The sequence below is a fragment of the Zootoca vivipara genome, chromosome 12 (genome assembly GCF_963506605.1).
Source record: "Zootoca vivipara chromosome 12, rZooViv1.1, whole genome shotgun sequence".
Lineage (NCBI taxonomy): Eukaryota > Metazoa > Chordata > Lepidosauria > Squamata > Lacertidae > Zootoca > Zootoca vivipara.
The window spans coordinates 44,261,473-44,277,351 of NC_083287.1; positions in this window are offsets into that span (position 1 = coordinate 44,261,473).

The following is a 15,879-nucleotide window of genomic DNA, read 5'->3' on the forward strand; positions in this document are numbered from 1 at the left end:
TTTCTTTAATTGTTGGTAGGTCACCTTTTTCTCGATTTAGCAGTTTCCACACATTATATTTAATGAGAATACAAGTGGTGTACCTGTGTACACAAAAGCTCAACTATACAATCAACCAGGTATTCACGTGCAATGTTCAACGCATGCACCGTCAGTGAACCTGTGCATAAAATGAGTGAGGTGTACCAAACAACAAGAGTACAACCTTTCATACACACGCATGTACACCTGTAGAGGCACCTGTGCTCAGCGTAATGTGTGAACAAGACTCACCTGCCATCCTGCTTGGAGGGTAAGGTCATGGAGAACAAATTCTTAGATGGCACATTGTTGCCAAGATATTTAAGATTGCACATGCAGTGTGTGGCATTGCTGCAAATGATGGTGAGTTGTTGTTGTTGTTGTTGTTTAAAGAGGAATTTTTTAAAAAAGATTTAATGTAGGCTAAATTCAAATTCAGTGATAACATCAGAGCCCACTGAAATAAAGGGAAGCCAAACAAGAAAACAAATATCAAAGTTCTTTCCCCCCCCCTACCAGCTGGAAGACACACATTTTTATATTTAGGTTCTGCAGATCTCTATAGCTTAAACTGTGCTATTAATCTCACTTCCTAGAGCTATAGTTCTCAGCCAAATCATTAGATCTGAAACTGAAGGAAGAAAGCAGGCATTTGATCAGGCAAATTGGTACATATGGCGGATATGTTTCAGCATTACAGGCGTATTCTCTATATTCCAACTGCTAGCATGCAACAAAAATGTGTCTCTAAGCTTGATTGTTGATCACATTTAGGACTGGAGACTACATCTGGTAAGCTACCAATGAAAAATTACCTGGCTCCTTAGTTACTTTTGAAAAATGAAAGTCATGTTTCTATGTTAGTTAGCTGCCCACAGTCCTCTTTAAAAAAATATAGATCACTCCTATTCATTTCTGTGGTCTTGGCTCAAAACCTGGACACAGGTGGACAAGGTGATGAACACCTGTGGCGGCTCCTCTTCCATACATTTATGCCAATATGCAACTATCCTGCTATGCCACCCCCCCCCATTTCTCTTCTCTGCCCATCATTCCTGCTGCCTTTCAATGTTCAAATCCTAGGGTTATTCCTGGCTCTCCTTTTATTGTGCATTCATCTTAATTTGTTTTCAGGATGTTATTGGGGTGGTTATACGCACTCACACTTTCAATACAATTTATCCCACCAAAAGTTGGGGGGGGTGCAGTTATACTGCTTCAGTATAATGTATCATAGTTTCCTGCTAAAATCCCGTAATTTTTTATACTACCAATGTTCTGCTTCTTTGTTTACTCCTGCTTAGGCAATGTGCCAAAATGTACCTGGCTTCTTTCTGACACTCCCACACACATCCTGTTGATACCGGATAATAGTATTCCTGTAGGGTTTTGCCGCAAATGAGAGATAATTGAGCACAGCAATAAAAAAAGTGTAAAAAAGAGGAAGGTATGGGAGCATGGTGTCATAGCGCAACTTCCTTGCACTGGGGGAGGAAAGGAGGAATTGGGGGTGATGGGAACATGGGGAATGAAATGGGGGGGAGTTGCACTGGGGATGCAATACTGAGGGAACATTGGAGAACCATCACAGAACTCTTAGAGCAGGATGGTGTCTCCAGTAGAGAGCCTATTAATTCATCAATTACATATTGCTGCATATACTCAGAATAATAATTTAAAAAAGCCATGATGGAACCACAGTCCAGAGTCAGCAATATATTCCTTTTCTTTCATCAAAACCTGGAGACTGAAATGGAAGCAGCAGCTGCAACAATGGGGGATTTCCAGATATTTCCATACACATATGGTTCAATTAGCCAAAGGTTAATGTATGGAGAAGAGGAATATTTTTGCCTGGTGCCTAAAGATATGTAACACCATGGTTTGGCAAACCAAGGATCCGACCCAATCACCTTCTAAACCTGGTCCGGAAATCAGCGTGTTTTTACATGAGTAGAATGTCTCCTTTTATTTAAAATGCATCTCTGGGTTATTTGCGGAGCATAGGAATTCGTTCATTATTATTTTTTCAAAATATAGTCCAGCCCCCCCACAAGGTCTGAGGGACAGTGAACCGGCCCCCTGCTGAAAAAGTTTGCTGACCCCTGTGTAACTTCAGTACTTATGATGGGGCAGTACCATTCCCTGCACCTGAGGGGAGCAAGCTGGCCTTATACCGCCAATGCAGACACGCTATGTGCTCCATCTTGCTGCTGGTCCTCACCTCTCTGCATCTGCTGCCTGAGGCAGCTGTCTCACTTTGCCCATTGGCAGGGCTGGCCTTGTTACCAATGATATAGTACATACCCTCCATCATGTTGAGTCCCAAAACCTTGGTGCCCGTCTTCCCGTCCATGCTCCCACACAAGTCATGTGACCCGTGCAAGATCATGGAGCCCAAAATATGCACTCTCATGACGCCCAAAAACACACATTTTGGGACACTCTGCGAGATCACAACTCCAAGAAAGTGCACACAAATCACTACACCCCAAATGGCTGCCATGTTCTCATTGGAAAAAAGGGGAATGTCCCAGTTTTCTCGGGACACTTGTAGGGTATGATAGTAGTGCAAATACTATATGGAAAGAAACCAGTATTGCCGTCTAAACAGATGAAAACTTCACAATTACAAATACAAGTTTCAATATAGCAAAAGGGGGGCGGGAACTGATATGGAATGTAACTTGGATGACTTTTTTCCCTGCTGGAAGGATAGATTACTCTTGAATAGTCCTAGCTTTTGGTGAAATAGACATTTGTGGCCTGCATGTGAGTTATATTGAAATTTCCTGTGGCTGTTCTGGATAAGAAGGAATATATGAAATCATCAGTCATGCTTAAGACAGGAATGACAGGCAGGGAGAGAAATTGTCAGAAAAATAATCTGTGCTTGAGAGGTAGCGGGAAACTTCTCCAGAGTTCATCTTTTCAAAAAAGAAGATTAATGCTACCATCTCTTTGCAAAGTAATTTATCTGTATAAAACTTATTAGTATAATGAATTACTTCCCAAAAGAAACACTGCTGCTGGATCTAAAACCCGTACTACTGGTTAATGTGAGTTTTGCCATTCATCATAGTTGAAGGCCTGGGGATTTCTCAGGATTGTGATAGCGGTTTTCAGCTGTTTTATATGGAATTCCCAGAAGGAATACACACAGGCCTGAACTGCCCACTGTTGTGATGAGGGTGGCCACATTGCAACCCAGAGGAAATGCAGTGCTAGAGAGGCAGGTGGGAAACTAACCCTAACTCTATGCCCCAACCAAGTCCACAGGTGTCCCCTGGGACACCAACTATCACAGCTTGGCTACTGGCCTGTGTGCTCTCCATCTTAACCCTTGAGAGAATCCTAGTTGCTTCTAAGACAACAAATAACACCACAAACTTCAACTGAAACTGCAAGGGAGAAGTTGGAAAGGGTGGTGCCTTTTATTTAAACCCCACCCATCTGACTGGATTGCCTCAGGCACTCTTGGCAGCTTCCAACATATATAAAAACATAATAAAACATTAAACATATTTTTAAAAACCTTCCTTATACAGGGTTGCCTTCAGAGGTTGTATAGTTACTTACCTCCTTGGTTCAGGGGTTGCATCACCCCATATCCTCCAACATTTCTCCGATGAAAATAGGGATACCCTAAGGAAAAGCAGAACATTCTGGGATCAAATCAGAAACTGGGACAGCTTCTTTAAATCTGAAATTGTCACTGTAGAAAGGGGACACTTGGAGAGTCTGCAAATAGGAATTGTGGGGTGTGTGGCCTCAGGAGAAGGCCACAAAGAGGAGTAGAAGCCCTGAGCTGCTTCTCTCTCGGTGCAGATAATACAAAATTAGGTGTACCATACTAAACTAGGTGGACCAATGGTCTGACTCAGTCTAAGGCAGCTTCCTATCTTTTGAAGTTCACATGAGGCGAGAACGTTTTAAGAAAAAGCTCGTTCTTGTGTGCAAAAGCAATTCTCCGGAATCCCTGCTAAGGTCTCTCATAGAAATGTCAACTGTTTCAATCATATTCCATATTTAGAAGTTTCAGGAAGGGAGGAAGATGGAACGGTGGCATAATTGGTATAAATGAAATGGAAGAAACACAGCTCGGGAATAAAAAGTAAGCACACAACAAGGTCGTTTGCAACATGAAAAGAAAAAGTTTCTGGCTGAACAAAATGAAGGAGGGAAGAAAGGTTTCTCATAAGAACACAAGGAGAGCCCTGCTGGATCAGACCAATGGCCCATCTAGTCCAGAATCCTGTTCTCACAGTGACCAACCAGATTTCCCTACCTGTGATTCCCGGCCACTGGTATTCAGAGGCAAAATGCCTCCAACAATGGAGGCAGGGCATAGCCTTATCCTCCATGAATTTGTCCCAAGCAATTTTATAACCATCTTTTCTGCACCTTTTAAATACTTTGGGGGTAGCGGTATGTGGCCACACGACCCACACTTCAGGAACATGGCACTGTGAGATATAAACGCTGGTCCCCAGGGCTTAGGTCCTGGACTCCTTTGAAACAGTAAAGTCTGGGCAAAGTTGATGAAGCAGCAATATTTTATTGAAAATAAACACCTGCAAGCGGGTGACCTGAAAAGGCAGGCACACCCTTCCTTATAAAAAACATGAATATATAAACCTTTTTCCCGAGCACAAGTCCCTCTTTCGCAGCCCTATCGCATCCCCCTATTGCAATGTAAAATCCAACCCCCACTCCCTCTTTCATCCCCCCAAACCCCTTATTTGGTCGAGGCTCTGTCCCCTTACATACTGTTTTAGCAATAAGGCTATGTTCCTTTATTTCACCGAAGTGAGTAACACCTGTTTCAACTACCTGCTTTGCAAAAAGCCCATGACCATGGTTGGTAAAGATACTCTATTTCTTCAGAAATTTGCAGCAACTTGTTTTTTCTCAAAAAGTCCCCTGTCTCATGATTTCTAAAGAAACAACACCCTATAGAACATTTGACCACAGCTAGTTTGAAATATGCTACGAAGCAACAGCCACCCACACCCTGGCTGCAATATTCCTATAGCATTACACACCCCAGCTGCAATTTTCTTATAGCCCGGTGATTTTTTATGATTAATAAATGCATTTTCTTCTTCTGAGCAGGAGCAAACTGAAAAGACAACATATACATTTCTCACACCATGCCTCTTTTCTGTGGCTCCGTTGAAATGAATGGAGTTTGCACATTGCCAACATCAATCCCCCGCAATGCTCCATTCATTGTAATGGGGTCTACACAAGAGGCCAGTGGATTGTGGCCTTTTTGCCATGGGAAGTTATATGCCAAGAAAGCCCCGCCACCTGTGAGGAAGAATATGAAGGCAAAAGCCAGAATCAGGAAAGTATAAAACTTAATGAGACACGACTTTGGGAAGTTTAAGTTTTATTCTAAATGGGGGGGGCAGGGAGAGAGATACAGAGAAAAGCAAAAATAACATTAATGAAAATTGCTAAGAATAAAAATGGTGGCAGGGAAGGGGCTTGATGAAGCCTTTGTCTTATTTGCATCTGCACTTAAAAAAAAAAAAAGGAACTATAATTGAAGTTTCTAAACCGGGGTGCAGGGGGTGAGCTTTCACGGAAGAAAAGCAATGCAAAGAATCTTAAGAGGATAAACGTGAGAAACGGGTGCCAAGAAGACGCAGAGAGTTGGTCTCGATTTTCTCTCTCTCTCCGGCAGTGGCTTATGCAATACCAGCTGATTCACGAAGACCCCTTTGCTGCTTGTCAGCCAGTGTGGCATAGTGGTTAGAGTGTCAGACTGGGACCCGGGAGGCCAGGGTTCGAATCCACTCTCAACTGGGCCAGCCACTGCCTCTCAGCCTAACCTCACAACTTACCTTCCAAGTCCCGGACTGCAGAATCCGGGACCAGCAGCCGCGTGACACCAGAAGTTGCATCGACACAACTTCCGGTGTCGCTTTGCCCTTCTATGGGCACCAAAAATGGCCGCCGCCAGCTTCGAAAGTTGCGTTTACGCATGTCCGGTAGTGCATAGACGCAACTTCCGGTGTCGCTCCACCCATCTATAGGCACAAAAAATGGCCGCCGCTGACACCGGAAGTCGTGTCTACGCACTTCCGGACATGCGTAGACGCGACTTTCGAAGCCAGCGGCGGCCATTTTTTGTGCCCATAGAAGGGCAAATCGGGGGGGGGGCGCCTGCAGGAGAAAATAAATAATGGAGAAAAACGGGAGATGGTGATACGGGGGACCGCCGGGAAAAGGTAAGTAAAAACGGGGTTTCCCAGGGAAAACGGGGTACTTGGCAGCTATGCCTCACAAGCTACTTGTGAGGATGAATCTGGGGAGTGGGAGAACCACGTGGGCCGCCTTGCGCTCCTTGGAAGTAAGGTAGGATATAGGTGCAATCATAAAATAAATAACTACATAATCAGTCTGATGACGAGGAAGTGGGTGGTTTGCATCTCACATCAGGGCACCCCAGTACCATATCTATATCATCATCATCATCATCATCATTCTCGTTATTATTAATACTGCTACCATTGCCAACAAAACTGGCAAGGTCTGAGGGAGGGCAAAAGAATTGCTTACGCTGGAGTCAGCCAGTCCTGCTGTACATAACTGCCTGAGAGTGAGTTTCATTGAATTCAATGTAACCTATGTCTTAGGTTGGCACTGTAAGATACGCCTTTTGTGATGGTTTATTCTACCTCCCATCCTTCTCTGACTTTTTTCTTTTAAAAAAAGAACCAGCTCAAAGTATGTCCAGTTGAAATGAATCTGTGACAGATACTAAATGGATGCTTATGAAATTGATGCCTGAAAATAAGGTGCCTGATGACTGGAGATAAAAAGAGAGAGTGTATGAAACAGCTATGGATTATGAATGAGGCATTCAGCATCATGGAGAGAATATGATTACGGAAATCAAGGAACCAGCATACAGGGAAAGTGAACAAGCTGAGTGTGGCAGGATCTTTGATTGGGCAATGGAACTGATGAAGTGAGGCAGGCAGAGATTAATCAGTAGGAAATAAAAGTGTGGAATTAGAACATCAGAGTCGAGGAAGGTAAAAGTCAATCTTTGACGGTGTCGAGAACTGTGCGAAGTCACTCAGTCTCTCTTTCTCTCTCTCTTCCAGTGTCATCAAGGCAGCAGATGGCAAAGAGCTAATGAAGCTGGGAAACATCGCTAACTGCTTCAAAGGACACCTTGCAAATTACACAGAGCAGCAAAGGATTGTCTCCACATGGGATGTGTGCTCAATGATGGACAAGGCCTCCATCAGCCCAAACTCAATCCCAGCTTCTCTTTCCTTGTCTCTTGTGCAGACCTCCTTCCGCACACCCCTAACCGAAGCCACGTTCACACTGTACATTTACAAAACACTGAGATACCACTTTAAACCAGTCATGGCTTCCCCCAAATAATTCCGGGAGCTGTAGTTTGTTAAGGGTGCTGAGAGTTGTTAGGGGGACCCCTGTTTCCCTCTCAGAGCTACCATTCCCAAAGTAGATTAACAATAAACCCGCCTTCCCAAGGAACTCTATGAATGGTAGCTTTCTGTGGGGAATAGAGCCCCCACACACACACAAAGCAGTTTTACTATTTTAAAAGACCAAGGGGACAGCCAACTATGCGGTGGGTGGACAATCTAAAACTAACAGCAGGGCTTATGTGGATACAGACAGCAAACAACAGAGAATGTTGGAAATAACTTGAAGAGGTGTACTGTATATCCAAAGATGGATATGAGAAGAAGAGGAGGAGGAGGAGGAGGAGGAGGAGGAGGAGGAGGAGGAGGAGGAGGAGGAGGAGGAGGAGGAGGAGGAGGAGATAATCAGCTTTATATAACCAACATGCTTAATTCTAATTAATGCATGAAGGGGTTAATGCCAGAGAGTAAGCTGGCCTGCCAGGCTTAGCTACAGTAGGTCACTTCCCCCTCACCTTAGGAGGAAGGAAATGAAGCCTATTGTTGTGCCTCAGTCTACCTGAAAAGCTCAGTACGTAAAGAGGCCCAAGCTGGTTGCTTCAAGAGCAGACTGCATGGCTCTAACAAACCTCTCTTGAGTGCCTATACCAGGGGTGTCAAACTCAAATTCATTGGGGGCCGCATCAGCAGTTTGGTCACCCTCAAAGGGCCGGTTGTATCTGTAGGACTATGTGTCCACTCTTTATTATCATAAATTATTGTCACTGCATTCAATTATTACTGTTTTTTTTGTAATAATGTAAGTAATAACTAGCTCTGAAAGCAGAAACATAGTCAGAATAATGGCAAGTAGATATTCAAATGTACAATTATTGTACAATTTATTGAAAAATGATTTTTGGTAACTGCACTGGGTGGTGGAGGCTCGCTAGGGTTTCATGCAGGAGCTTTGCAGAGCTACTGGTACCTGGAGATGCTGGTGTCCTTCTGCATGCAGGACAGATGTTCTGCCAGTGAGCCACCACCCTTCACCAAAGGGACTGGCTGAGGTTGACTCACTGGAACTGCTCTCCTGGTTCCAGGGTTTAAGGGCCAGAAGTATAAAGCAGCATCCTATGTTTCTGAGGAGAGGGAGAGGGAGAGAGAGAGGGAGGGGAGGGGAGGGAGGAAGGAAGAAAAGAGGGAGTGGGAGGGAGAGAGGAAGGAAGGAAAGAGGGGAGAGAAAGAAGAGTAGGAAAGAAGGAAGGGAATAAAGAAGGAAAGAAAAAGAAAGAGGGAGAGAAGACAGAGATAAAGAAGGAAGGAAGGAGAGGGAAAGAAAGAATAAGAACAAGAGAGTGCGAAGGGACCCAGGGGCAAAAAGCATTTCCCGTGCAGTGTGAGGCAGCGGGTGTCCATTTTAGGAGACGTGCGTAAAGCCTCAGAGTTGCACGTTCATGAGGCTGAGCCGCTGCTGAGCTCACGTTCATGAGGCTGAGCCGCGGCAGGAGGAGGAGGAGGTGAGGCAAGAGGAGGAGGAGGAGGCGGCTTGCCAGGTCGGTGCCCAGCAGTGCCGTACGGAGAGTCCCGAGCCTCTGGGACGCAACAGTGCTCTGTAGCACTTTGAATCCTCCTCCTCCTCCACGCGGCGCTGCTGGGTGCTTTGTCTGTGCTTCAGCAGCAGCCATTTCCAGGCGCCGAGCCGTGGCAAGAGGAGGAGGATTCAAAGTGCTACAGAGCACTGCTGCGTCCCAGAGGCTCGGGACTCTCCGTGCAGCGCTGTTGGGCGCTGACCCAGCAAGCTGTCTCCTCCTTCTCCTGCTGTGGCTCAGGGTGCTCCACGCAGCGCTGCTCCAGCCGCCTTTCTACCCCCCCAGGCCCCAGCTGTTTGTCGGCGCTTTGTCGGCGCAGCGCTTCAGCAGCAAGGTCCCGCTGGCTGGGGCGCTCGGCGGGCCACATGACGAGGTCTGGCGGGCCGGATTTGGCCCCCGGGCCTTGTGTTTGACACCCGTGGCCTATACCAATAATTTAGGGACTTCCACCACTGTAACTAAGCCAGGTATTACTGCCAGTGCAACTTTTTCTGAAGGCTGTATGGAAAAGCACATGAATCTGACCTTTGGAGAGTTTGTAAGTAAACCATTTTTAACTTACCAAACATGTTGTCTTTTTCTATCTTAGGGGAAGCTGGAAACTTTGGAAGGAACTTAGAAGGGCACATTTCCACACTTTACTCTGCTGCATATTTTGTGATTTTAAATTGCTGCTGGGATTCTCGCACCAAAGTGTACTTGCCCCAAACTTAGATCTTGGTCTCTAGGAATTCTCCTTTCTATATATACCTATTGTTTTCTTGCCACCAGGATAAAATGGTATCATAGCACTTAAAATGTGTGATGTGAATGTGGCCTGTGTTACTTTGTCAATATTCTGAAGATTTATGGAGATTTATCCATAGGCTGAAAAAATCTCACCCATACACTGTTCTCCCTATACAAAGGCAGGATTAATTATACCTATTTCAGCACAGGCAGCTGGTGTATGTATATAATTACTATTTTATATTCTAAAACTTACAGTGGTAGTTGGTCTTATAACGTGTTCCACTTTCCTGCTATTCTGACAACAAGGACAATCCCCTACCCCTCCCTTACTTTTTAGCCTTAAATTATCTGTCCGGGCAAGTTTTAAAGCGTAGGAGCTCATCATGATCCCCCAAGAACAGTCCAAAAATGCAGCCAGCTGTGTTAATCCATTTAGGCCCATCCCTCGAAGGACAGCTCTGCACATAGAATAGAATCCAGTTTCTTTGGATCAGCACAACCACAGTCCTCTGCATAATTACAAATTGGGTGAAAGCTCCATGTAGCTCAGTAATACTTCTGACAGCATAGGTTCAACTGGTAAAACACACGGAGTTGCATCCATCTAAGCTAGAGTAAACCCATTGAAATTCATGGGACTACAATTAGTTGTGCCTATTGAGCTGAGTAGGGATGCACAGAGCCTAGGGCTTGCCGATCAGAAGGTCGGCGGTTCGAATCCCTGCGACAGGGTGAGCTCCCGTTGCTCGGTCCCTGCTCCTGCCAACCTAGCAGTTCGAAAGCACGCCAAAGTGCAAGTAGATAAATAGGGACTGCTCCGGCGGGAAGGTAAACGGTGTTTCCGTGCGCTGCTCTGGTTCGCCAGAAGCAGCTTTGTCATGCTGGCCACATGACCTGGAAGCTGTACGCCGGCTCCCTCGGCCAATAACACGAGATGAGCGCCGCAACCCCAGAGTTGGACACGACTGGATCTAAGGGTCAGGGGTCCCTTTACCCTTTACCTTTATTGAGCTGAATGGGTGTCCTCTAAGTATGAGTCAACTAGGGTTGCCCTATTTTGAAAAGCAAGGCAGAGAATGCTACGACTCTCATTTTAAATACCCCTACTCCATGTAGGCTATAGAAGCATAGCTGCCAAGTTATTCAACTATCAGTTATGTCTATGTCTCATCCAGGAAGCATAGCCAGAGACATTTTGGCAAATTTAAAAAATCCACCCGGACAGAAATTTTACCCCTGAAAAAGAGGGTGTGCCCTGGGAAAAAAGAGGGCACATGGCACCCCTACTTTGGCCAACTTAAAGGCTACCTTCAGTTCCAATTAGAAATGCAAACAATCTTGCAAATAAATAAGTATTCAGTCTCTACTTTAGGTGTGAGAAACCTTTGGCCTGCCAGATGTTGCTGGACTTCAGCTCCCTTCAGCACCAGTCAGCATGGTCAGCGGTCAGGGATGGGATATTGTTCTGTCTCCTGGATAAAGGCTCCTTATTAGGTGGTGGTTGTTTAACATAAGCTCAAAAGTACAATATACTCTTAGCTCTTAGCTTCATAAAGTGTCTTGTGCATATGAATTCCACCCTATTGCCATTCTTTGCAGACATGTTTTAGAGTAAGCTCCATGAAACGCAGTGGGACTAGCTTTCAAGTAAAAAATATGTACAGTTCTTCCAAGTCTCATAGCATCATGGGCTTCATGGTCTTAAGGAGGCTACCCTTGTCTTGTTCACCATATATATTCACCATACCTGATTTCAGAGGACTTTGTGATATTACAGGAGATGGTTGGGGACCGAGGGGCACAATGTTTCAAGAAGGAATCCAGCTTGGTGCAAAGTATTAAAATACTATAAGGCTGCAAATATCGCAAGAATACAAAATGGTGACCCATTTTGAATGGGTCAGTTCTCTCTGATAAGTTTTAGAAAGATTTGCCCCTTTCCTCCATTCATTCCTTTGTAGCAAATGAGACCATATAAATGTCTGGTTTTTAAAAGCAGTTTTCATATTCCACTATAAGATATATATTGGGGGGGGGGAATCATCTTTCACCTTTTCTTTTCAGTTCACAAACCAAGACCGAATGGACAATTTATCAAAGGAAACGTATATTAATGGCAAATTGGGCTGGTTTTGCTTAATGTGCAAAATTTCCCCCCAACAGTTCTGAAATGTACAGCCCTCAGAAGACCTTGCTTTCCTTTATTCTCTTGACCTTTCAGATCACGTCCAACCTTCTTTTTAATTTATAGCTCTCTTAAGTTACAAGTTATGTTTTACCAGCCTTTTGGCATTTCCATCCCCCAGAAGTGCACCCTGAAGATTTAACGGCTGGCCAGGTGTAGGCGAGAGCAGCATCTCTTCCTCCCCCTTGAGCCACAATTGTTTCTGTTCTTAGCTAATCGCTAAGATCTCTGGCATTGGAACTTGATCAGCTTGTGTGTCGAGTCAGCATATTTCTTGCAGAGCTAATATTGTGGGAGGCATTTCATTTTTATATCCAGCCTGTTGAAACATCTTTAGGAGCAGAGGTCAATGTTGCCTTTCCTTGTTCTAGGCCAGTGTTTCCTAAATGTTTGAAACTTAGGGCAGAGGAAGCTCCACCCCCCCACAACTCCCATTATAACAGGAAGCACATTTCAGTAGACCCTAAGGACCTGCCCTACATTGGCTCAGTGTGGATTGTGAACCCCTTGTGCCTTCTTTAATCTGCCCTTGTCCATGTGGTCTTCTTCTCCAACTACTGCTGTCCCAGATTTAGGGAGGCATAGCTGCCAAGTACCCCGTTTTCCCCGGGAAACACCCATTTTTACTTACCTTTTCCCGGTGGTCCCGGTGGTATCACTTCGTCTCCCGTTTTTCTCCGTTATTTTCTCCTGCCGGCGGCCAATTTTTTCTTTCTGATTTGCCCTTCTATGGGCACCAAAAATGGCCGCCGCCAGCTTCAAAAGTCGCATCTACACATGTCCGGAAGTGCATAGACGCAACTTCCGGTGTAGCCGGCGGCCATTTTTTGTGCCCATAGATGGACAGAGCAACACCGGAAGTTACGTCAATGCAACTTCCAGTGTCACATGGCTGCCGGTCCCGGATTCTGCAGTCCGGGACTTGGAAGGTAAGTAGGGAGGAGAACGTGTAGGACAGCTGTAGCTGCAGAGCTGCTGTTTCACGCTCCCTCTTTCAGTTCTATGTGCATTTGAAAGCTAGAGTGAATTCTTGTGGGCCTGATTCCCCCAGAAAAATGGAAGTGTGTGTGTGTGTGTGTGTACAGGCAATCCCCATTTACACATATTCAAGGCATGTGCGACTGTGACTATGCTCATCGCTGCAAACCCAGAAACGGCATGGAAAGGAGCAAAAACAGCCCTAAAAGAGTGTGAAAATGCACAACCCCACACCGATATACAGAAACATACAAAAATACAAGAAAATACAAATGGACCAAATACAGGGGGGGGGGGGAGAGGAATAAAAAGAAAAAGAAAAACAAAGAACCCCCCCCCCAAGATTAGCGTCTAAAAACGCACAGGTCTTCTTTCTATTATACCTATTATCGAAAAAAGATAAAGAATAAGCACAATCATTACATAAAACACAGATACTTCCCGTCCCTCTTATTATACATTTTTAAATATCTTGTAGTCCACAGGTATTTGCTTGTGATATCCTTTTCGCCCCCTCCTGTTTTCACTTTCTCCCCCCCCCCCCCCGGTAATACAGTTTAAGAATTGTTTCGGTAATACAGTTTAAGATAATTTTTAAACATACTCCACTCTTTCGGTGTGTTCTTATTCTTTATGTTTTTAAACAATAAAATCAAAAATTTTAATTAAAAAGAAAAAAGAAAATGCACAATTCCTTGCAAGTGTAATCTCACAAGCCTTTGAACCAACCTTTGAGGCCAGCGGAGAGTTGGAATTTGAGGGTGATTGTGATGGAGTTGGGTGGATTTTGGGGTTTTAAGAGGTTTCCAAAGGGTTTCCAGACGTGTAGGATTTTTCAATATTCATGGTTTCACTTAAATGTGTGGCACCTTGGAATGGGACCCCCATGTAAATGGAGAGTTGCCTTCTTGCTCTCCCTCCTGACTCTCTGAGGTGATATGGGGTAGGAGAGAGAAAAGTGGTCAGAGGGAGTGGTGCCCATGGCAGTAGTCCAAGCGGGAGATAACTAGAGCATGCACCACTTTGGCGAGGCAGTCTTCAGGCAGGTAGGGTCTCAGCCTGTGTACCAGATGGAGCTGATAGACAGCTGCCCTGGACACAGAATTGACCTGCGCCTCCATGGACAGCTGTGAGTCCAGAATGACTCCCAGGCTGCGCACCTGGTCCTTCAGGGGCACAGTTACCCCATTCAGGACCAGGGAGTCCTCCACATCTGCCCACCTCCTGTCCCCCACAAACCAGTACTTCTGTCTTGTCAGGATTCAACCTCAGTCTGTTAGCCGCCATCCATCCCCCAACCACCTCCAGGCACTCACACAGGACCTTCACTGCCTTCACTGGTTTTGATTTGAAAAAGAGGTAGAGCTGGGTATCATCCGCATACTGATGAACACCCAGCCCAAACCCCCTGATTATCTCCCCCAGCGGCTGCATGTAGATGTTAAAAAGCATGGGGGAGAGGACAGAGCCCTGAGGCACCCCACAAGTGAGAGCCCAGGAATCCAAACACTCACATAGCTCCAAGATCACATCTCTGGCATAGCTGTCAAGTTCTCCCATTTTTAAGGGAAATTCCCTTATGCTGAATACGTTTCCTCACAAAAAAGGGAAAACTTGACAGCTATGATCTCTGGTTCCCCTCCTCTCCCTGTGAGGTGGCGACTTGAGAACCAGCACATGTGCCAGAAACACAACCATAGTCTAAACCCCTCCCCCAACCCCCCATCACATTCTATATATTCACAAAAGTTAAATGCAAATAGTATTGATTCAGTAGAAGAAAGGTTGAAAAGAAGCTCTTGCCAATTGTTTAGCCACATCACTGCAGAGTTTTACTCACAGCTGTAATTCACACATTCTTCTTTTTCTAAAAAGAAGAAGTTTTGATTGGTAGCTTAATTTGTAACCAGACGTAATGTTCCTTTGTAATCTTAAAATCCCCCTTTTTATTTCCTCTGGGTGCCTTTGATAAGCACAGTTGAGATTAGGACAATTTTATATGGTTGTTCTCAACGTAAAAGTCAATTTGAGCACAGTGGATGGGAAAATGAGGAAATGAGCGAAACAGCTGCAGAGAGCGAATTAGAATCTGAAGATTTTCTCTTTTCCCATTCCCTTTCTACAACAAGAAGGGGGGGCAGCATTTCAGCCAGCTCCCCACCACCACCGCAACCATGACAGAAATACTTTTGCCAAAAACTATCTCAATACAAAAGCCTAGAGAGAGTCAAATATGTTGTCTTGTCTTATCACTTCTGAACAGACTCTGGAGTTTGAAAGGAGTTCAGAAATTTGCTTAACTTGCCATTCGGTAATATAATGAGGGAATCAGTGTGCCTTGCTTTCAGAAATGCTGGTGGCTTCAGAGCATTCAAGAGTCTGCAAGGATAAGCAGAAATGAGATTGCGAGAATTCTCCCATCGCCTGGTTATCTGAGATGCTTTCCTGATATATTTTTTTAACTATGTGTGCATTAATGTAGTGCTGAGGGAAAGTCCTGTATATTGAAAAACATACTCCTAGCCTCAACATTTATTAAAATAGACCTTTAAAAAGGGAAATGAAGGAACTACTTGACTCACAGTGCTTTCAGACATCTGTTTATTTACTCTTAGGTTTACCAGGCAATGTCTGTTGTGGTTTTGGTTGTTTTTGTGACCCTGAACCAGTTGCCTTTTAGCAGCAGCAGCAACAGTCTAACTCAGGGGTATGGAACCTATTGTCCTCCAGATGTTGTTGGAGTCCAGTTTCCACCAGCCACAGCCAGTCTGGCCAATGGTCAAGGCTGATGGGTATTGTACTCCAGTAATATCTGGAAGGCCACAAATTAGCCACTCTGCTCTAAGCAGAGTCTATGCAAATATGCTGCTAGCTGTTTCAGCTGAACATGTTGACAGTGAGGAAGGATCTCCCCTTCCCTGTGTTTTTTTTTTTTAAAAATTGATGCATAATTGGATAGGAATGAAGGAATCTAGGC